General features: G+C 37.1%; 1 long non-coding RNA gene across 1 annotated transcript; it reads left to right on the top strand.

The window, feature by feature from the left end:
• The first annotated feature begins 248 nt into the window (after positions 1-248).
• Positions 249-24,307, top strand: LOC136155242 (uncharacterized). The gene is made up of 5 exons (XR_010660741.1): positions 249-325; positions 2,484-2,569; positions 5,487-5,595; positions 8,093-8,206; positions 23,817-24,307. It is a non-coding gene; the product is annotated as an uncharacterized lncRNA (long non-coding RNA).
• Positions 24,308-24,890: the final 583 nt, after the last annotated feature.

The following is a 24,890-nucleotide window of genomic DNA, read 5'->3' as shown; positions in this document are numbered from 1 at the left end:
AAAATTTGAGGGCTAAATGTGAACCTAAGGTTTCATTATTAAAAGATAATATAATACATTAGCAATATTTTAGATCACTTAAAGCAGTTGTTTTATTAAAAACTTGTCTGTATTTTATTTAGAACTTAACTTAGATAGCAGTAATTTCCCTGGAGTGAAACTACGGTCCAAAAATGTCCCTCCATTCTTACGGAAGCCGAGAAGGATCTGTATCTAGTCACTCAGGAGAGTGCAGTCCCGTTCCTATGGGTTCATTTCCATGAAGAGGGTTTGTAAATGGAAGCAGAGAAAATACCGGTTATTTAGAAGAACTTGAAAAAGAGAGGTAACATTTCTTCATTAAGTAGTAAACTTTTATGCTCCAATTTTTGCTAGATTTTGTCGTTTTGTGGCAATACAGAATAGGAGTTATGAAGCGTGTGTTGGAGGATCACAAGCAGCACTTAGAGAGCATTTTCCATTCATTGTCTCAGAGTGATGAATTACTGGGCGTCCTTACCTTACACCTGAAAACGTGAAGGAGGCAGCTTCTTGGGACTCCAGTGCTCAGATGCTCTGTACAGTGAATAATGTACGAATAGTATGCATAATCACAGTGGCTAAAATATGTAATGCGTTTTGATTGACTTTTTGGTTATCTTTTCAAATGAATTAAATGACTACCAGATTCAGTATAAGGTGACTGGTTTCCATTATTAAAGACCTATTTCAAGGAGTCACAAATGAAGCAATTTATCAGTTTTGGTTTCTTAAAAAAATGTTGCCTGATAGAGAATCAGTTCTCCTTTCTAAGAGCTAGTGTGTTAATTCTTTTCTTCTTGAAGTTAAAATCATCACACTACAAGTATCAGAATATATAGTTACCAAGCACTTGGTCAAGTATTTTTGTACATCCTATGAGATTATAAATTCCTTTTGCATGATTAATACCATATTATATTGATATTCCTAAAAGTTCTATTAGACTTTCAAGAAATACTCAAATGTATAAATGTTAATTTGCATAAATGTCCAAATGTATAAATTCTCTGGGATCTTGGTCAAGTCTTTAAATTTTTGTGTCATTTCCTTCTGTAAAATAGGAATATGGTTCTACCTTGTGGAGTTATGAACAATGGATATTAACATATGGAAAATACCCAGCATATCTCATTGAGAGGCAAAAGACCTTTTACTACTTTCTCTCTGGTTTTAGATGTGTACATCTCTAAAAATAACAATAATCATGGGCCAGAAATAGTGTTAAGCTTTCTTTAATCTCTTGAGTTTCAGTGAATCTCTGTTTCATATCTTGAACCAGGACTCTTTCTGAGAGTCTAGGAAACAGTGTCCTGAAAAACCAGAAGCTAATTGGAGTGTACATTCTTCCATCGCTTTGTCCCCTTTGAACTCTGTCAAGAGGCATGTGAGCATGCCAGTTTTCCTAAGAACTTACTTTGCTTTATGTGATAAAGGCCTAATTCACAAAGAGTGTGTGTGTATGTAGTTGTCAATACCCTGTGTCCTCCTGGCTCCCACCGTTGTTTGAAGGTAGATTTAGCCCTTGTTTATGGGACAAAATCTGTGTTTTGCTCTTGTACTTGAATGATAGTTTGGCTAGGTCTAGGCTCAAACTCATTTTCCTTCTTTATAATCAGTGTCACTGATGAGAAATTGCATATCAGTCTTAATTCACGTTCCTTTGCAGGAAGTCATTTTTCTGAAGTTTTTAGAGTACCTTGATATGTGTTTTCTTGATTCATCATACTGGATACTACTCACTGTGCCCTTTTGATCTGGAAATTTATTTTCTTCAACTTTTGAAAATTCTGTTATTTCTTTGATGATTTTACCCCCTCTGTTTTTCTGTTCTTTCTTTCTAGACATCCCTTAAGTCAGAGAACTATCTCTGTATCTTTTTTTCCTTGTTCTCTGTATTACCTATAGATACAGTAAGTTTAAGTGACGTAAGTGTTAGAAAACACTCAAGCCAGAACTCAAGCCCAGATGCATACCCTTTTTTTTTTTCTTAATTTATTTTTGTTTTTGACTGTGTTGGGTATTCCTTGCTGCACAGGTGCTTTCTCTAGTTGCAGAGAATGGGGTCTTGTTCTGCCACACGGGCTCAGTGGTTGTGACGCGTGGGCTTAGTTACCCTCTGGGCATGTGGGATCTTCCAGGACCAGGGGTCAGACCTGAGTCCCTGCACTGGCAGGAGGATTCTTAACCGCTCTGCAGCCAGGGAAGCTCCATGACCTTTTTGAACCTCAGTTTTCCAGTTAAAAGATGTTGTGAGGATGAAATTAGATATTTTTTAAAAACTCCTTAGTACTCTTGTCTGATACACCCAAATAGTTATTGTCACATTAGCCAGTAATACTTTTTAACAAATATTTAAATGCCTGATACATGTGCCATGTTCTTCTAGATGATCCTGAGTTAGCTAGAGGACTAAGAAGACTTGAAATTTATGTCAGATCAGTTTATTTATCTTCCTTGTGCAGCAAAAATTTGGAGCAATGGACCAAAAGGTATAGAACATCAGGCAAGTTACAGCTCAGTTCAGCTCAAGCGGACAGACCTTTTATTAGTAAGATACTCCCAAAGGAGCCCTCCTCATCTTCCCTGTGGATCCCTCTTGGTCCTCTTTTATGTGTCCAGTCTCCTCCTTTTGGACATGCCTGGTGCAGAGTAGGGCTTGTACCCGCCACCAATCAATGAGAGGAATGCAAATGGTCAAACATTCAAGGCCGATTGACAGTTTCAAGTTATATAACAGCAGGCTGTGTTGTTTATGCCTTCCCATGTGTCTTCGCCTAATGCCATCTTATAATTAGATGTAGAATATTCATGAGCCCTTAATGGTCCCCTAGCTGCCTAAAGTTACTTGGAGAAGTCCCTATGGTGGTTTTCTGTCCACTGTGTGCCCAGGGCCCATGTGTTGAAAAGTCTCTGTGGTTATTTTGTAGCATCTGTGAGCTCTCATGGGTGTGTCTGGGATGGAGGTCAGAGATCAGTTTGCATCCCTTTCAGCCAGGCCTCCCCTTGTTTATGTCTAACTTCCTAGCTAACATTTACATTTTAAAGAAGACTGTTGACAGTCACTAAATACGCCTTCAATATGCTAAACAACAAAGACCCACCAGCTTCTGAGTCTGTGCCTTGTTTCAGTTTTGAGCCTTAAATACAGTGATTTGAGTTATAAGATCAGTTCCTATCAGTTAGCCACTTGTTACCATGTTGGCTCTTGACTTTGGCTTCCCAAGAGTATTTTGCCAGAGTTCAGTCTTAAAACTTGATAGCAACAACTTGGCCCTATTCTCCTTAACGTTTTTCTCACTCCAGTACCATCACTAAAATTAGCTTATTCATTTGAGCACTTTTAGCACCAGATCTTGATTAAATAGGCCAATTTATTGAAGATTAATCAGAAGAAATAGCATCTCCCTCTGTCCCTTGTTCCCTTGCCTTGGTCCTGGTGGGTCCTGCAGGTGCTCACCAGGGATCATTAAAAAAATAGGATCAGATCTCATGTTTTTGCTAGTGGTAATACCCAGCCTGTGGAAGGGGTTCAGGATTTCTGCACTGCTTTCTCCTGCTCCTGTTGTCAAAAATGGAAGGGAGAGGGCAGCTTCTCATTGGTCAGCACCTCTGCCCCAGGTTGGCACATCGTAACCAGGAGCTGGCTTCTTCCCATGAATTCCCCCACTACTGAGGTTGCCGCAGCAAAAAGTGAAGGCTTATTCTTATTTTTTAAGTTGCTTCTCAGTAAAGAATGGAAAGTTTAGCAAGAGTAGAACCTTCCACATACATGCATACTTATTCATCAAGAAAATACAATCAAATAGAATTTTAAAGTATTAATAACAGAGTCAGAGTGGGGAATGACTCGGTAAGAGTGAAGCCCAGAAGCTGTAATAAAAAATATCCTCATATTCAAGTGATTCACTGAGAAAATATATTTATAGCTGACAGAGTACTATCATTCTTAATACAGAAGAGGTCCTATAAATAAGAAAAAGTCACAGAAAAGGAAATAAAAATGGGTTTTAAACTTGGAAAAATGCTTACACTTACCTATACTAAAAGAAATCAAATTAAAACCATAGTGAAAAAAAAAACAACAACAACAAACAAACCCATAGTGATAGGGAATTCCCTTTTGGTCCAGTGGTTAGGACTCCGCACTTCTAATGCCATGAGCTGGGGTTCCATCCATGGTCTGGAAACTAAGATCCCACAAGCTGTGCAGTGTGGCTGAAAACAAGGAAGTCCATAATGATATACCATTTTTTAAACCCTAGAAATGTAAAAGAATCTAAAAGGTTTGATGAAGCATTTATATTGTCAAAGGTGGCAGAAGCATAAATTGGTACAATATCTAGTAAGGACAGTAAGTTAAAAGTTTACATATCCTAGGAATTTGTCATCTACACATGCTTGCATATTTGTACAATGAAGTTATATATAAGTATATTCAATGAAGCACTGTTTATAATAGCAAAAGATTAGAAAGACCCTAAATGCCCTCTAACATAGAACCAGTTATTATTTATTCTTTTATGGATTCATAAATATCTTTGCAGCTAGCAAAAAACCACATAGGACCTTTTTATATTCTGGTACAAGAATGATCTCCAAGATAGACTTTTAAGTGGTAAAAAGTTATAAGACAGCACAGATAATAATATGCTATTATTTATGTTTTAAAATGTACATGTACATATGTACACATATATTCTTTCATTTTTATAGAATGTCTCTGGAAATAAATATAAGAGAATAATAGTGGTCGCTTAGGGAAGGAGTCACAAAAAAGGACATAGATCATATATACTTCTTGTACCTACTGATTTTTTCCTCTTAACCCTTTATTTTGCATTTATGTTTATATTGATCAGATACGGAGTATTGATATAGAATATTGATATAGGTTGTTATTGAGGACATCATCGATTGGGTTGTCAGAAATTATGTAACAAGTTCATCTTCAGATTTCAAGCCTAAGAAAATGTCTCTCTCCCTCAGAACAACCTCCTGTTACCACACAGTGATAATATATTTCTTATTTTGACTAATAAGAAGCTGAAAGCTACGTGCAATAGTTCCCTATACTCTAAATTTATTTTTTGCATAATTACTGCTTTTCTTTGCTCCTTTATTATACTTTTTATTCTTATATTTGAGTTTTATTAAATCTATACTTTTAACTGTATACCAACATCAAATTCGCAGACTCTAAATGTGAAGAAAGCATTTGGTTGAAATGTAAATATTCTAGTAAGAATGGTTGCCATCTTATTTAGCTGAAAAAGTTTAAAACTTTTAATATTCAAATTTTAATGACTGTAATCTAAGTCCCACCTTCAGAAATCTAAAATTAGTAAAATTCTCACTTATTTATTATATTACTTTAAATAGAAAACATTACAGTTATAGCTTATGAGAGTTGCTGTTATGTGCTCCATATTAGCATTGTGTAAACTTAACTTTTTTTTGAAAAACAGATCATTGCTTCTTGCTGACCTTGACAAAGAAGAAAAGGAAAAAGACTGGTATTATGCTCAACTTCAGAATCTCACTAAAAGAACAGATAGCCTTCCTTTAACTGAAAATGTAAGTAACTTGACAAAATAACTTATTTTTATATCTGAAAGTGTATATAAGTTTATAACTATATAGTTATTTGTAAACTGTAATATGTTTTATCCAACTTCAACATAAATATATAGTCAATGAATTTTGTATGTAGAGATGATAAAACTAAAAGATTCAGGATTCAACTAGGTGTTTTATTATTTGACGTGTTGAATTACCAAAGATACTCTGTAGAAATGTTTATTACCGTCTGTCTGTTTTTTGAACTATATTACAGGACTTGTGCCAGATGGTTTTTGCAGTGAAGGTATCTTTGAGATAACCTGAGTCCTATTCTAGTTATTGTAAATGACAGTAGCTGTTGGCACAGATGTTAGAGCTTTTTGCAAGCACTAAAAGTTGTTTGTTTTGCTAATATAACTATGTAAAAAATAACTTAATTCCGTCAGCCTCTCCCTCCCCACCCAAGCTCTCCAAGTCAACTGTTCTATTCATGGGGTGACACGTATAAGAACATTTCTGAAATACATTAATAATTTTAAATAAGACTTTATTTTAACTGTTACCCATAAATTTTAAAACAATTTTTTAGAAATAGGCCAGTTAAAATTAATCTTCCACTCTTAGCTTAGATTTTTCATTTTCTAATAGTTTTGAGAGGACATTATAAAAGAAAAAGTAACAATGAAGGAAAAACCTTTTCCAGAACACGCAGTTAATCACATTCCTGTGTGGGTGGGCATTGTCTGGCGGGAGCTAGAACTAGAAACTTCAGTGGTCAGCCTCCTGAGCACAAACTTATCCAGGTTGTGAGAGGGAAAGAATCTCCCTTCCTGACAATGTCGTTAACATCATTTTGGGAGCTAAGGAGACACCACAAGTGAAAGAACAGTTCATAGAGAGTGTGGACGTATGAGGATTAGGAACTCAGTAGGGTTTGGAGGGATCGTTGCTCTTAATATTAAAGCACTGTTTTGCTTAACATTCACTTTGGTAATTAAAATGTACAGTATTTAGAGTCTAGCTGTCTGCATGCAGTTGTGTATGAAACAGTTCAAGAGCAATTGGTTAATACCTGAAACAAAGATCAGTTGTCAGCTCATTCCCATATTAATTTACCATATAGTCAGTCACATTTATTTAAGAGGATATGTAAGACATTATAGACCATTAGGCAACATTAGCAAATGTAAATTGCTTATATTTCATAAATATTTTTAAATTCACAAAATTTTTATTTTATATTGGGAAGGCAGGTTAAGAATGCTTTCATATAGAAATACTTATCAGGTTACCAGGCATTGCTTAAAACATCAAATATAAACCACGTTATTGTAATATAATGTGTCATCTTCAACCTTTTGCGCAAGGGATTTTTGGAAGTGGAGGACAAATAAGTGTAGTTATAACATGACTCACAGCATGGAGACTATTTCAACTGTGTTGCAACACATAATGTGGATATGCCTATAGGAACGCATCCTGCATATGTCGTCTGTATATTGCAAGGGGAAAGGGTGAAAGCTTCTCTAACTTAACCTGACAACACATTTTGGGATTCTTAGGCCTACAGAATGCTATTCTGAGTCAGACATTTCTGATCAGGGATCAGACCTTCACCCTTGACAGTGAGTGTGTGGAGTCCTAACCCCTGGACCTCCAGGGAATTGCCCACATGCAGCTTTTTATTGGACTTACAGAGCATGAAGAATCTACAGCACTTCCTTATTCCCTTCGTGGTCTGTTATAACTGTCACTCATTATTTTGTCCAGCTGTTCTTTTAGCCTTGGAGCATGTCTTTGTAAGTTTCTTTGCCTTCTCCTTTTTTCATTTTTTATACCTAGCAGTTACCACAACATCTGGAATTGTAGTTAAGAGGGCTAATAAAGTTTTGAATGCACTAACACCCACTCCATGAAGAAGTACTTTTTTTGGTTTGTTTCAACTTTGGTTCATATTTATATTTTTACCAAAAAGTTTGTGTTATCTTGCAACTTATTTTTATATAAAAGCTTTTCTTTATTCTGTCTTCTTTATTTTACATGTGGGAAAGTTCTCTCTATTTAGTCTCCATGTACATAAGAATCCTGAAGTGAGGTATAAACTTAAGGATGATGGACCTGATCCTTGATTTTTCTATTTTGTCCACATTAATATTCTAATTTTTAACAGTTCAAAGTAGTGCTTCTTCAGGGCAGAAGAATTGTAAGGTAACTGAAAATAGGCTTACCTTAACTAGATAAATATATATATTTTAAAGAGCTAGTACAATTTAATTAAAACTATTTGTGACTGTGGGGCAGTAAAAGTGTTTCAACTCTTCACTTCACATCAGAAAGCCAGGCTGAGCCTAGCAGTGATCATCAAGTTTTAGGACTTCTTAGAGTAAAAAATAACTTTCTTATGATAACTTATGTATTTGTTTATTCATTTTCTTTATGGATACTTATATGCTTTTTTATTTTTACTGATAAACACAAGATATTAACATTTCCATTTTACTTGTGGTTTTAGTTTTCCTTACAAACAGATATGACCAGAAGGCAGTTGGAATACGAGGCAAGGCAAATCAGAGTTGCAATGGAAGAACAACTAGGTAGTTGCCAGGATATGGAAAAACGAGCACAGGTAACATATTTATTATTAAACTATGAAACAGTAGTAGCTAGATTTCTATGAAGAATCTAATGAATTACAGCTCTGTTAACTTTGGTTAAGTTTTATTCTTAAAGATTTTTTAAAGTCTATCTTTACTTTGGCACTAGTTCAAAATAAGAATAGTTTACTATGGCTGCTGGGAAGCATAACCAGTATTCACATAATTCTGCCTTCATATTTCAATTCTCGGATACTGTTCTGCTATGCCTTGGAATTATAAGAGGGAAGAAGAATTCAATTCTGGTCATCTTATTAGTTGCTAGCTAACTTCAGTTATCCTTTGAGATTTTTACTTCTGTGTTTGTGTAATGAAAAAAGGAAAGTCTCATTCGAGGAGAGAAACATATAAAAAGAACCTTGGGAAGAGAAACAAATTGAATGGAGAACATTCTCATGTTTCTACCCTCAACTATGTAAAGAAAGAATATTGGCATAAGAAAGGATTTCTTAAGACATTAGACTAATTATAAAGACTGGTAAAATTCTACTATTTTAAAATTAAGAATTTATCTTATATTAGGTACCTTAAAGAAAATGAAAAGGGGAAAAAGCATGTTTGGGAATTCCCTGTCTGTCCATTTGTTTGGACTCAGTGCTGTTACTGCCAGGCCCTGAGTTCAGTCTGTGGTCAGAGAACTAAGATCCCGCAAGCCAAAATGGCACGGCCAAAAGAAGAAAATAAAAAGGTGAAAAGATAAGTTACATATTGGGAGAAGGTATTTATCACCATATAAGTGGTATGGAATCAAGAATATATAATGAATTTCCAAAGATACTTTAAATTATATGATACAATTAATACAGATTTAGTATTTGTAACAGTTGGTGTTTTCATGAAATTATTTTAAAATACCAGGCAGATTTTGTTTGTTGATAGAAAAACTATGAGAAATTTTACTCTGGTTTATATGAATTTACGTTTTTAGAATGTGAATTTATGGAATACTGTATACATGTTTTTCTATATCTGTTAATGTGTTTGCTTTTAGAGGTTCTTAAGAAATGAGATGTTGATATGAAAATGTCTGTATTAATGTATAAATATAAATAAGTATATTCCAGACAGCTTACTCTAGAACAGGTTAACCTGAGTTCTTTCTTGGCCATTTTGTCCAGATATGTGCAGATGTATTCATTTTAATTTTGTTCTGGAATATAGTGTTCTTTTGCTAGTTAATATTCTAAGGAATTTTTAGTCCATATTTTACAAATACAGCAAACATTCATTTATTCTGGAAATATATTAAGCTTAGGGCTAAAGAGATATTGTACACAAAGCAAAAATGGAAGTATTTGCAGTACATATGAGGAGTTACTATCCCTAATATACAGGGAGCACCTACAAATCAATTGAAAACAAGACAACCAAAGAGGAAAATAATCAGAAGGTATGAGTAGTCCCATCACAAAAGTACAAGTGGTTAATAAATCATTGTTAAAATATACTTAAACGTCACTAGTTATCAGGGAAAAGTAACATACAATAATGTTGTTTTTTGTTTGTGGTGGTGGTTTCTTGTTTGGTTGGTTAATTTTCTGCCTATCAGGCTGGCAAAAGCTTTAAAGTTTAGTGTCATGTAATACTGGTGAGATTTTGAGAGATTGTAATATGAAGCATCGTTGTCTGCCTGTTGTAAGAATAAACTGGTACAGTCCTGAAGGACTCTGTAGCACTACATGTCAAAGTTAAAATGTTTGTACCCTCTGACATAGTAATTCTGTAAGACTCTCAGAATATGTCCTCCAGGAATGTCGAGTTAAAGCAGCAAGAATATAAGTATGGATTTTATGCTATTCATCACAACACTGTAAGACAGAGAGAGAGAGACGATTGCAGTGTCCACCATTTGGGTAGTTATTAAATTATTACATTAGTAGTATGCAACTCTTACAAACACTAATAATTAGGTAATGGGAATAATGAAAATAATTGTCCATAGTAATTCTCTCCCTCATAACTCTGCTTGAGTGACTCAGCACGTAAGACTAGAATGGTCAGCTAACGAACATGAAAGTGAATTCCAAGAAGGCCTGAGGCCATGAGAAAAAAATGTGTTACCTCCTTTGCAAGGAAAAGATGGATAAAAATTCCAAGTAAAATAAAAATAGAGTGAAAGTTTTTTTTAAAAACAATCATGTACCAGAAACAGAAGCCAACATTATATTAGATTGAGAAAATAGAGAAATAATTAGATTATTACCTTTGCAGTCATTAACATGGTTTGCCGCTTGCTCTCATCACTATTACTTAACTTTGTTTGGAGGTTCCACTAATTCAGGTAGAAAGAAAACAAATTGTTTAACTACTGCACTATTTTCCAACTAGAAGGGAAGAGAGCAAATAATTGTCATTTGTAAACTACATTGTTGTCTACCTAGAAAAACCATGGTGAAGAGCCAAAAAGTTTTTCAGCTAATGAGAGAACTCAGTAGGGTGGCTGGAGTTAAGATACATTAGGGTTTCTCTATTAGCAATGACTACCATTTGGAAATGGAAATTGGGTAGAATGATCTCTTCATAATGACAGGAAATTTTAAAATACCAAACACAGACCACATGAAGAAAAATATAAAATTGCTAAAGGACACACTATGGGGCCCTAGAAGTAGAAAAGCCTGTGTGGCTCTCTGCATTGTATTTGTGTTATCTGGTTGCAGCGATGCCAGGGATATCACAGAAGAGGGGCCAACTAAGATTGTAAGGTCCTGCAGGGTATGGAGGAGTGAAGTGAGTAGTCAGACCACTCTTGCTGTCTGTACATCCTGTGAATGCCTGCTTCCCCTGCACCCTGCATACAAGCCTGACCTTCCCACACACTTGCCCCTGGCCCCAGCTATTGTCTGTGCTGATCACTGGGGCAGTGAAGGGCATTCCCCCTCTGTGGCTTTCCCTGGTAACTGATGAGCCAGCCTGACATCACTGTGTAACTGGCACTCTCCCCTTCCACCCAAGAGGGAAGCCTGCTGCGTGTCCTGCCTGCCATCCGTCACACATGGTAGGGTATCACTCCAGGACTTTGTTTCAGGTGTGTAAGATCCCCCTTCCATTAAACCACTGATGTCTCTGTTGCTAAAAATAAATAAGATCCCTGGGTGAGAAGATTTTAATATCCTAATAATGTCTTTCTTTAAAAAGTTGATATAGAAATATAATATGATTCTAGTCATAATCTTAATTTTTTTAGAGCCCGGAAAAATGATTTTTAAGTTTGTAAAGTAAGAATTTCCAAAAGTATTTAAGAAAATTATAGTGAGTGAGGATTTACCTTACCATTTGGTAAAATTTGCTGTAAAGGTGTTGCAGTAATCACAGTATGATATTAATAGCACAGGAATAGACATAGGCAAATAGAACAGAATAGAGACTAGAAAAAGATGTAAGAAAATCTGGAATCTTTTAATGATAGAAGTTGCAAGTTTGGGGGGGGGGGAATGGTAAATAACTCAGTGAGAACATAGATGATAACTGGGAACCTTTCTGGTGGTGGTTGTTTTTTAGTCACTAAGTCGTGTCCGATTCTTTCGTGACCCTGTGAACTGTAGGCCGTCAGCCTTCTCTGTCCATGGGATTTCTCAGGCAAGAATACTGGAATGGGTCGCCATTTCCTTCTCCAGGGGATCTTCCTGACCCAGGGATTGAACCCACATCTCCTTCATTGGCAGGCAGATTCTTTACCACTGAGCCACCAAGGAAGCCCTATCTAGTAGTAGAGAAATTAAATTAGATCCCTACCTCACATCTTGTACATGAAGAGTTACAGGTGAGTTAAATATCTAAATGTAAAAAATAAAATTAATAGAAGAAAATATAGGACAAGAGAGATCTTAATTAAGAATGGAAACTCAAAAGCAATAGGAGGGGACAGGATTTATTTTGTAAAATTTTAAAGCATTCATCCTGCAGGAAAAAAAAAATACGGGAAACTATTTGTGACACATCAAGGGGGAAAGGTTTAATATCCCTGTACTGTAAGAATTCTACAAACTAAGAAGAAAAAGACAACTTTTTATATGGGCAGAGGATGTAATCATTCAGTTTATTGAAAAGAAAATGCAGATGACCAATAAAACACATACAAATGACTGTGGAACAGTTTTGGGGAAATTGAAACAAAATCCACTCTTGCCCATGCCTATTTGAATTAGTCTCTGCCTGTCTCCATTAACAGTTTGGTTATTTATTTATTTGTTTCTTTATTTGTTCAACACAAATTTGGGCTCATAGTATGGTGCTCCCTACTCTCCTCTATGCGTGTAAGAAAAGGTTGGATAAATGTACATCAGCTTATTCATAAGAGCTTTTTCTGGGAGTTGGGGATTGGTAGAACGAAAGTTACTTATCCTTCTGTGCTGCTGTAATGTTTTATAAATACATGGATGACATAGTTCTGTGTAGCTTTACCTGTTTTCTGCTTGACATATATTTAGGTGATTTATAATTTCTCACTGTTGAAACAACTCTGATAAACATACTTATCCATATCCTATAAACGTGCACAAAAGTTTTTCTAGGTCAAGAGTCTTTTTCTTAGAGGGCTGTATGGTAAGTAGCTTAGACTTTGTCAGCCATGTGGTCTGTTGCAACTACTCAACTCTGCCTTTGTAGCAAGAAAGCAACCATAGACAACAGTATATGAGCAAATGAGCATGACTGTGTTTCAGTAAAACATGATTCATAAACAGATGACTGGCAAGCCTTAACTTGCTGACCTCTGCTCTGGTACACATACCTGAAAGCATAATTGCTGGTCCTAAGGTAGGAGTGTTCTGAATACTGTTGGCCAGATTGCCCTCAAAATGATTTTATCAGTTTGCGTTTCTCCCAGGAGTATATGAGAATTCTGTTTCCTTTGACTCTTGTTTTCTTTTTTTCCTTCAGAAATTGTGAGTCAAACTTTATAATTAACAATCAATGAGCATATGAAACATTATCTTGTCATTTAGTTTATACTTTCATGAGTGCTACTGAAGTTGAATATCTTTTCATATATGTATTAGACTTTTAAGATTTTCTTTTTGCTGTTTTTTTCATATTGTTAGATGTCTTATTCATTTATATTTGAGAGATATTTTAATATACTCTTAATACCCATCTGTTATACATGATGTATTTCATAACTGTTCCCTGCCAAATCTGTTACCTACTTTTGCTTAATGATAACAAAAAATTATTTTTTATTGTAATGCTAAATTAGTTATATTGTCGTATTTGTGCTTTCTTCAACCTATTTTTACATCTTTTCCTATCTTTAAATATACCCTATTTTTTTCTAATAAGTCTAATGTTTTATTTTTCAATTAGATCGTTAATTCATCTCAGATTTGCTATTATATATGTTTTAGAGGTCAGTAAGTCAGTTCAGTTGCTCAGTGATGTCCGACTCTTTGCGACCCCATGAACCGCAGCACGCCAGGCCTCCCTGTCCATCACCAACTCCCGGAGTCCACCCAAACCCATGTCCATTGAGTCGGTGATGCCATCCAGCCATCTCATCCTCTGTCATCCCCTTCTCCTCCCGCCCTCATCTTTCCCAGCATCAGGGTCATTTCAAATGACTCATTTCTTCACATCAGGTGGCCAAAGTATTGGAGTTTCAGCTTCAATATCAGTCCTTCCAATGAATACACAGGACTGCTCTCCTTTAGGATGGACTGGTTGGATCTCCTTGCAGTCCAAGGGACTCTCAAGAGTCTTCTCCAGGGAGGTGGGAGAGGGGATCGGGATGGGGAATAAAAAAAAAAAAAAAGAGTCTTCTCTTTTGAACACCACAGTTCAAAAGCATCAATTCTTCGGCACTCAACTTTCTTTATAATCCAACAATCCATACATGACCATTGGAAAAACCATAGCCTTGACTAGACGGATGTTTGTTGGCAAAGTAATGTCTCTGCTTTTTAATATGCTGTCTAGGTTGGTCATAACTTTCCTTCTAAGGAGTAAGTGTCTTTTAATTTCATGGCTGCAATCACCATCTGCAGTGATTTTGGAGCCCAAAAAAATAAACTCAGCCACTGTTTCCCCAACTATTTTCCATGAAGTGATGGGACCAGTTGCCATGATCTTAAGTTTTCTGAATGTTAAGCTTTAAGCCAACTTTTTCACTGCCCTCTTTCACTTTCATCAAGAGGCTCTTTAGTTCTTCACTTTCTGCCATAAGGGTGCTGTCATCTGCATATCTGAGGTTATTGATATTTCTCCTGGCAGTCTTGATTCCAGCTTGTGCTTCATCCAGCCCAGCGTTTCTCATGATGTACTCTGCACATTAGTTAATTTTAGCATATGTGCTGCCAAAGCGAGCACTGCACTTTAGTTAAATAAGTAGGGTGACAATATACAGCCTTGACGTACTCCTTTTCCTATTTGGAACCAGTCTGTTGTTCCATGTTCAGTTCTAACTGTTGCTTCCTGACCTGTATACAGGTTTCTCAAGAGGCAGGTCAGGTGGTCTGGTATTCCCATCTCTTTCAGAATTTTCCTCAGTTTGTGGTGATCTACACAGTCAGAGGCTTTGGCATAGTCAATAAAGCAGAAATAGATGTTTTTCTGGAACTCTCTTGCTTTCTCGATGTTCCAGCGGATGTTGGCGATTTGATCTCTGGTTCCTCTGCCTTTTCTAAAACCAGCTTGAACATCTGGAAGTTCACAGTTTATGTAGTGTTGAAGCCTGGCTTGGAGAATTTTGAGCATTACTTTACCAACGTTTGAGATGAGTGCAATTGTGAGGTAGTTTGAGCATTCTTTGGCATTGCCTTTCTTTGGGATTGGAATGAAAACTGACCTTTTCCAGTCCGATGGCCACTGCTGAGTTTTCCAGATTTGCTGACATATTGAGTGCAGCACTTTCATAGCATCATCTTTTAGTTTTAGAGGTAGGAATCTAATTTTATGTATATATATATATAAACACTCATGCATATGATTTTTAAATGTGTGTATATAGTATATGTTATATGCAGTATAATTTCTATTCAATAATTATATAATTAGTGATATATACAGACATACAGATACACACAGATAGATATATATTTATGTTGTTAACAGAATTTTCCATTAACATTTATTGGATGCATCTCTGTTTCCCCATGGATTAGTAATGCTGTTTTTGGCATTTGAGAAGTTGTATTTGCTGAATATTTGTGAACTCTGTTCCATTAGTCTGTTTTAGCTTCTCTGGATACCACACTTGTTTTATTTGCTATAATTTTATTAATCTTAAGTCTTGTAGTATGAGTCCTACTTATTTACGTCTGTAAAAATGTGTTTATATTCTGTTTCATTACTCTTTTATTTGAAATTTAGTATCAGCTTATTTTCTTCAAGGAAAAACCTTATTGACTTTTGATTAGTTATACATTGAATTTATAAATTAATTTCAGGAGAATTTATATCTTTACAGTATGAAGATTGGATCTTGGTTGAAAGATTGGTCTCTGGATTCTAATTCCGTGTCACTTATCAGCACAGTGATCTTGTTTAAACTCTGCCTCAGTTTTCTCATTGGTAAAATGTAGAAAATGATTCCCTGTAAAAAATGTAAGGATTAAATGAGTTAATATGCATAAAACCCTTGGAGTTTAGCAAATTCCAAGTAAATATTAGGTACTGTTACTCGTTTTGTATCTCATTCATTTGGGTCTTATTTTATGCCCTTCAGAAAAGCTTTATAACATTCTTCATAAAACCCTTGTTGTTCAATTGTTAAGTCATGTCCAACTCTTTACAGCCTCATGGTCTACAGCATACCAGACTTCCCTGTCCTTCACTTTCTCCCACAGTTTGCTCAAATTCATGTCCAGTGAGTCTGTGATGCTATCCAAACATCTCATTCTCTGTAGTCCATATTCTTCATGATCCTCTTACACATCTTTTTTTTTTTTCATTTATTCCTAGATATCTTAGTTTTTGTTGCTATTGTGAATGGAATTTTCTCTAGTTTACATTACTAAATTTGATGTATCCAGGAGTCTTCCTGAACTCTTTTGTTAGATTGTCTCAGTAGTTTAAGATTTTCTTGGATTTTTTCATTTAGATGTTAAATTGTCTCCAAGTAATGACAGTTTTGTCTTTTCCAGTCCTTTTTTCCCTCTTTGTATTATATAAGAAATGTAATACATCTTTGAATAAAGCAATGATAATTGGTCTTCTTCATCTCACCTTGGCTTTAAAGAGAATTCTGAAATTTCACGATTAAGTATGCTGTTTACTTAAGGTTTTTGATACCATTTATCACGTTAAGGAATTTACCTTCTATTCCTAATTTCTTGAGAGCTGTCCTGAATTCATACTGAACTATTCAGTTCACTTCTGTTCAGTGGCTCAGTTATGTCGGACTCTGCAACCCCATGGACTGCAGCACACCAGGCCTCCCTGTCCATCACCAGCTCCCGGAGTTTACTCAAGCTCATGTCCATTAAGTCAGTGTTGCCATCCAACCATCTCATCCTCTGCCGTCCCCTTCTCCTCCCGCCTTCAGTCTTTCCAGCATCAGGGTCTTTAAATGAGTCAGTTCTTCGCATCAGGTGGCCAAAGTCCTGGAGTTGAATCTTCAGCGTCAGTCCTTCCAATGAATATTCAGGACTGATTTCCTTTAGGATGGACTGGTTGGATCTCCTTGCAGTCCAAGGGACTCTCAAGAGTCTTCTCCAACACCACAGTTCAAAAGCATCTATGCTTCGGCACTCAGCTTTCTTTAAGTCCTACTCTCATATCCATGCATGACTACTGGAAAAGCCATAGCTTTGACTAGACGGGCCTTTGTTGGAAAAGTGATGTTTCTGCTTTTTAATGTGCTGTCTAGGTGGGTCATAAATTTTCTTCCAAGGAGCAAGCGTCTTTCCTTTCACGGCTGCAGTCACCATCTGCAGTGATTTTGGAGTCCCAAAAAATAAAGTCTGTCACTGTTTCCATTGTTTCCCCCATCTATTTGCCATGAAGTGATGGGACCAGATGCCATGATCTTAATTTTGATGTTGAGTTTAGAGCCAACTGTCTCACTCTCCTCTTTCACTTTTATTAACAGGCTTTTTAGTTCTTCTTCACTTTGTGCCATAAGGGTGGTGTCATCTGCATATCTGAGGTTATTGATATTTCTCCCAGCAGTCTTGATTCCAGCTTGTGCTTCATCCAGCCCAGCATTTCTCATGATGTACACTGCACATTAGTTAAATAAGCAGGGTGACAATATACAGCCTTGACGTACTCCTTTTCCTATTTGGAACCAGTCTGTTGTTCCATGTCCAGTTCTAACTGTTGCTTCCTGACCTGTATACAGATTTCTCAAGAGGCAGATCAGGTGGTCTGGTATTCCCGTCTCTTTCAGAATTTTCCACAGTTTGTTGTGATCCACACAGTCAAAGGCTTTGGCATAGTCAATAAAGCAGAAATAAATGTTTTTTCTGGAACTCTCTTGCTTTTTCGATGAGTCAGCAGGCGTTGGCAATTTGATCTCTGGTTCCTCTGCCTTTTCTAAATCCAGTTTGAACATCTGGAAGTTCATGGTTCACATACTGTTGAAGTCTGGTTTGGAGAATTTTGAGCATTACCTTGCTAGCATGTGAGATGAGTGCAATTGTGTGGTAGTTTGAGCATTCTTCAGCATTGCCTTTCTTTGGGATTGGAATGAAAACTGACCCTTTCCAGTCCTGCAGTCATTGCTGAGTTTTCCAAATTTGCTACCATATTGAGTGCAACACTTGCATAGCATCGTCTTTGAGGATTTGAAATAGCTTAACTGGAATTCCATCACCTCCACTAGCTTTGTTCGTAATGATGCTTCCTAGGGCCCACTTGACTTCGCATTCCAGGATGTCTGCTCTAGGTGAGTGATCATATCATTTTGATCATCTGGTTTGTGAAGATCTTTTTGTACAGTTCTTCTGTGTATTCTTGCCACCTCTTCTTAATACATTCTGCCTCTGTTGGTCCATACCATTTCTGTCCTTTATTGTGCCCATCTTTGCATGAAATATTCCCTTGGTATCTCTAATTTTCTTGACGAAATCTCATCTTTCCCTTTCTGTTGTTTTCCTCTATTTCTTTGCATTGGTCACTAAGGAAGGCTTTCTTATCTCTCCTTGCTATTCATTGGAACTCTGCATTCAAATGAGTGTATCTTTCCTTTTCTCCTTTGCCTTTCACTTCTCTTCACAGCTATTTGTAAGGCCTTCTCAGACAACCATTTTGCCTTTTTGCATTTCTTTTTCTTGGGGATGGTCTTGCTCCCTGTCTCCTGTATAATGTCACGAACCTCCGTCCATAGTTCCTCAGGCAGTCTTGTCTATCAGATCTAATCTCTTGAATCTATTTCTCACTTCCACTGCATCGTCATAAGGGATTTGATTTAGGTCATATCTGATTGGTCTGGTAGTTTTTCCCTACTTTCTTCAGTTTAAGTCTGAATTTGGCAATAAGGAGTTCATGATCTAAGCCACAGTCAGCTTCCGGTCTTGTTTTTGCTGACTCTATAGAGCTTCTCCATCTTTGGATGCAAAGAATATAATTAGTCTGATTTCAGTGTGGACCGTCTGGTGAAAACCATGTGTAGAGTCTTCTCTTGTGTTACTGGAAGAGGGTGTTTGCTATGACCAGTGTGTTCTCTTGGCAAAACTCTATTAGCCTTTGCCCTGCTTCATTCTGTACTCCAAGGCCAAGTTTGCCTGTTACTCCAGGTGTTTCTTGACTTCCTACTTTGCATTCTAGTCCCATGTAATGAAAAGGACATCTTTTTTTGGGTGTTAGTTCTAGAAGGTCTTGTAGGTCTTCACAGAACCGTTCAACTTCAGCTTCCTCAGCATTACCGGTCGGGGCACAAGCTTGGATTACCATGATACTGAATGGTTTGCCTTGGAAATGAACAGAGATCATTCTGTCATTTTTGAGACTGCACCCAAGCATTTCGAGTGCTTTTGTTGACTTATGACATTTCTTCTAAGGGATTCTTTCCCACAGTAGTAATAATGGTCATCTGAATTAAATTCACCCATTCCAATCCATTTTAGTTTGCTGATTCCTAAAATATTGACGTTCACTCTTGCCATCTCCTGTTTGACCACTTCCAGTTTGCCTTGATTCATGGACCTAGCATTCCTATGCAGTATTGCTCTATCAGCATTGGACTTTGCTTCCGTCACCATCACATCCACAACTGAATGTTGTTTTTGCTTGGCTCCATCTCGTCAGTCTTTGTGGAGTTATTTCTAGGAGCATAGTGGGCACCTACCAACCCAGGGAGTGCATCTTTCAGTGCCCTGTCTTCTTGCATTTTCATGTTGTTGTTGGGGTTCTCAAGGCAAGAATAGTGAAGTGGTTTGCCTTTCCCTTCTCCAATGGGCCATGTTTTGTCAGAACTCTCCACCATGACCCATCCATCTTGGTTGACCCTACAAGGCATGCTCATAGTTAGACTGAGTTAGACAAGGCTGTGGTCCATGTGATCAGTTTGGTTAGTTTTCTGTGATTGTGGTTTTGAGTCTGTTTGCCCTCTGATGGATCAGGATAAGAGGCTTATGAAGCTTCCTGATGGGAGAGACTGACTGAGGGGGAAACTGGGTCTTGTTCTGTTTGGCGGGGCCATGCTCTGTGAACCTTTAATCCAATCCTCTGTTGAAGGGCAGGGCTATGTTCCCTCCCTGTTATTTATCTGAGGCCAAAGTATGGTGGAGGTAGTGAAGATAATGGCGACCTCGCTCAAAAGGTCACATGCCTGCACTGCTACATCCAGTGCCCCTGACCCTGCAGCAGGCCACCGCCGACCCCTGCCTCTGCCAGAGACTCCTGGACACTCATGGGCAAGTCTGGGTCAGTCTCTTGTGGGGTCACTGCTCCTTTCTCCTGGGTCCTAGTGCACACGAGGTTCTATTTGTGCCCTCCCAGAGTCTGTTTCCCCAGTCCTGTGTGAGTTCTGGCAGCTCTATGTTGGGTTAATGGTGACCTCCTCTGAGACAGCTTATGCCATACTCAGGTCTACTGTACTCAGAGCCCCTGCCTCTGCAGCAGTCCACTGCTGACCCACATGTTCACAGGAGACACCCAAACACAGTTCTGTCTCCGTCTCTGTGGAGTCTCTGGGTCCTGGTGCACATAAAGTTTGTTTGAGCCCTCTGAGTGTCTCTGGCGAGTATGGGGTTTGATTCTACATGGTATTTCAATATATATATCAAACTATATTACTAAATAATTTTTATATCAGTTTTTCAAAAGTCATACCATGTCTATATGCCTGAACAATTAAGCATGTTGCATTTTATTTAATTTCATAAATATTCAAGATTGTCATACAGAGAATGGAAAGAAGTGCTACTGACTTCTTCCATTTTATGTTGAGTAACGAAAGCACAAATGTTATTGTGGAAGCAGTCATCAAGGTGCAGACTTGATTACAGGGTCTAGTGACCTAATAGCAATACAGAAATACAGTTCTGTGAAGAGGAATGTTAGGTATATTTTCCTGTTTTCACCCTCTAAATATTAAAAATTTTGACTTGGGACTTTATTGGTGACGGGGAGCTGGTTATATAGAGAGAGGAAAACAATGAAATATTATGAAACTAATAAGTGTAGATAGTTTTGTTGTTTCTGTAATGCCAGGATGTATTTGGTGTCTGATGTAGAAGTAATCACTCATCTCTGCAGAATCTTTAGAGAGCTACTAAAAGTATTTCTTCTTCAGCATGTTTTCATGGTGAAAATTGGACATGGTAAAATGTCTTAAATAGAAAATATTATTTACCTTCAGTTCAGTTCAGTCGCTCAGTCATGTCCAACTCTTTGTGACCCCATGAATCACAGATCACCAGGCCTTCCTGTCCATCACCAGCTCCCGGAGTTTACCCACATTCATGTCCAGCGAGTCGGTGATGCCATCCAGCCATCTCATCCTCTGTCATCCCCTTCTCCTCCTGCCCCCAATTCCTCCCAACATCAGGGTCTTTTCCAGTGAGTCAACTCTTCGCATGAGGTGGCAAAAGTATTGGAGTTTCAGCTTCAGCATCAGTCCTTCAATGAATATTCAGGACTGATCTCCTTTAGGATGGACTGGTTGGATCTCCTTGCAGTCCAAGGGACTCTCGAGTCTGCTCCAGTACCACAGTTCAAAAGCATCAATTCTTCGGTGCTCAGCTTTCTTCACAGTTCAACTCTCACATCCATACACGACCACTGGAAAAACCATAAGCTTGACTAGACGGACCTTTGTTGACAAAGTAATGTCTCTGCTTTTTAATATGCTATCTAGGTTGGTCATAACTTTCCTTCCAAGGAGTGAGCGTCTTTTAATTTCATGGCTGCAGTCACCATCTGCAGTGATTTTGGAGCCCAGGAAAATAAAGTCAGCCACTGTTTTCACTGTTTCCCCATCTATTTGCCATGAAGTAATGGGACCAGATGCCATGATCTTAGTTTTCTGAATGTTGAGCTTTAAGCCAACTTTTTCACTCTCCTCTTCCACTTTCATCAAGAGGCTCTTTAGTTCTTCACTTTCTGCCGTAAGGGTGGTGTCATCTCCGTGTCTGAGGTTATTGATATTTCTCCCAGCAGTCTGGATTCCCGCTTGTGATTCTTCAAGCCCAGCATTTCTCATGATGTACTCTTCATATAAGTTAAATAAGCACAGTGACAATATACAGCCTTGATGTACTCCTTTTCCTATTTGGAGCCAGTCTGTTGTTCCATGTTCAGTTCTAACTGTTGTTTCCTGACCTACATATAGGTTTCTCAAGAGGTGGGTCAGGTGGCCTGGTGTGACCATCTGTTTCAGAATTTTCCACAGTTTTTTGTGATCCACACGGTCAGAGGCTTTGGCATAGTCAATAAAGCAGAAATAGATGTTTTTCTGGAACTCTCTTGCTTTCTCGATGTTCCAGCGGATGTTGGCAGGTTGATCTCTGGTTCCTCTGCCTTTTCTAAAACCAGCTGGAACATCTGGAAGTTCACAGTTTATGTATTACTGAAGCCTGGCTTGGAGAATTTTGAGCATTACTTTACTAGCGTGAGAGAGGAGTGTGATTATTTACCTTAAGTTCACTATTTTCAGAATTGTGATAGAGAATTAGCATAGTTGTAGTGATACAACTGAGGGACTGAGAGAGGAAGGTTTCTTTTTTGGTGAGCACATCTGTTTTGAACTTTTCCAAAAAACAGCAACAATAATGATTCCTACTATGGCAATAAAATCATAAGGACATTGTATTTAAACAAAACTATGTATGATTCAAGGGTAAGTTTTGTATGTAAGCTTTTTAGCTGTGTATACTTAAAGCTATTCGTTATAATACTTTAATTATCTATTGAAGTATACATGCTCAAAAATCTTTCATTGATGGGTGCATAATCATAAAAAGTTTGCAAATCACTCCGTCTATTTTCTGACACTTTTTCCTCATTGAAACAATTACTCTTACAATACAGTTTCTTATACCAATGTTACAGTGTCAACTATGGAATTCTGGCAGTTGATGATAAAATATTGGCAGTACTTATTTTTAAAACATTTCCCACATTTTTCACTTCCACATTGTTTGATCTGTAGTTACTGCTTTGTGTTCACTTGAAGATCTCAGTATATGGGGGAAGCAATAACTCCTACCATCATTGTGATCTTTAGTGTTTGGAGTAATGTTTAGCTGAAGTATTTGGGAAAGCTAACTCTGAAAGGTACTGCTGACCTGTAATAGGAATAACTTTAGGGAAGATTGTTCTTATTGTTTACGTACTGGTGCTTCTTAAAAAAAACCAGATGCTCTTTCTCTTTACAGGATGCCATACTTTACATAAACTCATTATACTGTACTGACATCTGAATTAATATAAAAGTTTAAATTCAGATGTAATTTTCTTTTTGAAAGTTTTTGAGAACAGCTTTTATATACCAGTTTCACACTGTTATGTATCATGTGTTGTTCAGTTGCTCAGTCATGTCCAGGTCTTTGCTACTCTGTGAACTGCAGCATTGCCAGGCTTTCCTGTCCTTCACTGTCTCCCTGAGTTTGCTCAAACTCATGTCCATTGAAATCCATGATACCATCTAACCATCTTATCCTCTGTTGTCCCCTTCTCCTTCTGCCTTCAATGTTTCTCAGTATCAAGATCTTTTCCAGTGAGTTGGCTCTTCGCATCAGGTGGCCACAGTATTGGAGCTTCAGTTTCAGCATTAGTCCTTCCAGTGAATATTCAGGACTTTAGGATGGGCTGGTTGGATCTCCTTGCGGTCCACTGGACTCTCAAGAGTCTTCTCCAACACCACAGTTCAGAAGCATCAGTTCTTCAGCCCTCACCTTTCTTTATGGTCCAAGTAGATACATAACTTGCATTTGTACAGTTTTCCTAAATTTAGGGATCTGTTTTATAAAGTTAGATATGTTAAAAAGTTGAACTGATGCACTGATGTCCTCAGTATATGAATATGTATATGTATATGTATCTAATTCTCACATAAGAATGACTTGGCATAGAAAAAAGAATGATTTGATATAATCCTACTTTTAAATGGTAACCATAGAATGGTTAATGTTAAATTAATATTAAAAACTAATTTTTTTTTTAATAAAAATAGATCTAACTTGGTTACTTATTTTATTTTAGCGAAGAATAACCAGAATTCAACAAATAGAAAAGGACATACTTCGTATACGACAGCTTTTACAGTCCCAAGCAACCGAAGGTTAGTGAATTGTCTCTTTTGTTTGTAGTTATAATGATAGGTGGTTGTTCTAAGAAAAGAAAATATGTATAATTAGCATGGCGTCATTGAAATAGATGCTCTAGAGAATTGAGACACTTGATAAGCTTTTTCATTAAATTAAGTATAGATTTCAAAAATCTATACTAGTATGATTTCTTCATAACTTTTATGCAATTAAAGCTTATAGAGCCATAAATAGATACCTTACTTCAGTTATCTGTTTACATATAATTTGGCTACTAACAGTTTGTAAATAAGCTATCTCCTTGTGTAATCCATAGTAAAAGTTGATCATATACATTTATCTGTGCTTACTTTACAAACTTCATTAAAATGACAGTAAAAGGGTAAAATGAAAAAGCACAAATACCAGGGAAGGTGACAATAAAATTTGGAGAACTGCAAAGCATATAAACAAACAATTCTTCTAGATTATGGTAGAGAGCTGACCCCAGAGTGAGCAGTAGGAGGTCACAAAGCAACTCATTTTACACTGTGGAGTCCTGAAAGTTTCCAGAGTTGGTTACACTAGGTACTTCTGGAAATGAGGATTAAAAAGGGGGTTAAAACCATATTTGTCAGCTCTTCAGCTGAAATTTGGTTTTGATCACTACACAGAAGGATGGGGTATAAAAAACCATCCCTTCAGCTATCTGTTTATAGCCACTGAATTTGGGCACTTGTCACTTTGTTTATGGGTAAATAAAAAGAAAACCTACATGGAACTTAAATGAACTATTGCTGAATAAGGAAAAATAGCATGTGGGAGGCTCAGAGAAAATAAAGTATTTCTTCTTAAGTCAACTACAGGATGACCTGTCTCTCTGCAATAAGAGCAAAAAGTGTTGAATAAAAGTCCTCATTGAACAATACAGAATTGTTGCTAGGAAAAATTGGCTCAGTATTTGGGGATATACCAATGCAAAGTTTCTAATATGCAGCCAGATTGAGACTCACATTCCAGATCATACAGG

The sequence above is a fragment of the Muntiacus reevesi genome, unplaced genomic scaffold (genome assembly GCF_963930625.1).
Source record: "Muntiacus reevesi unplaced genomic scaffold, mMunRee1.1 SCAFFOLD_91, whole genome shotgun sequence".
NCBI lineage: Eukaryota > Metazoa > Chordata > Mammalia > Artiodactyla > Cervidae > Muntiacus > Muntiacus reevesi.
This window is presented reverse-complemented; position numbering and strand designations above follow the sequence as displayed.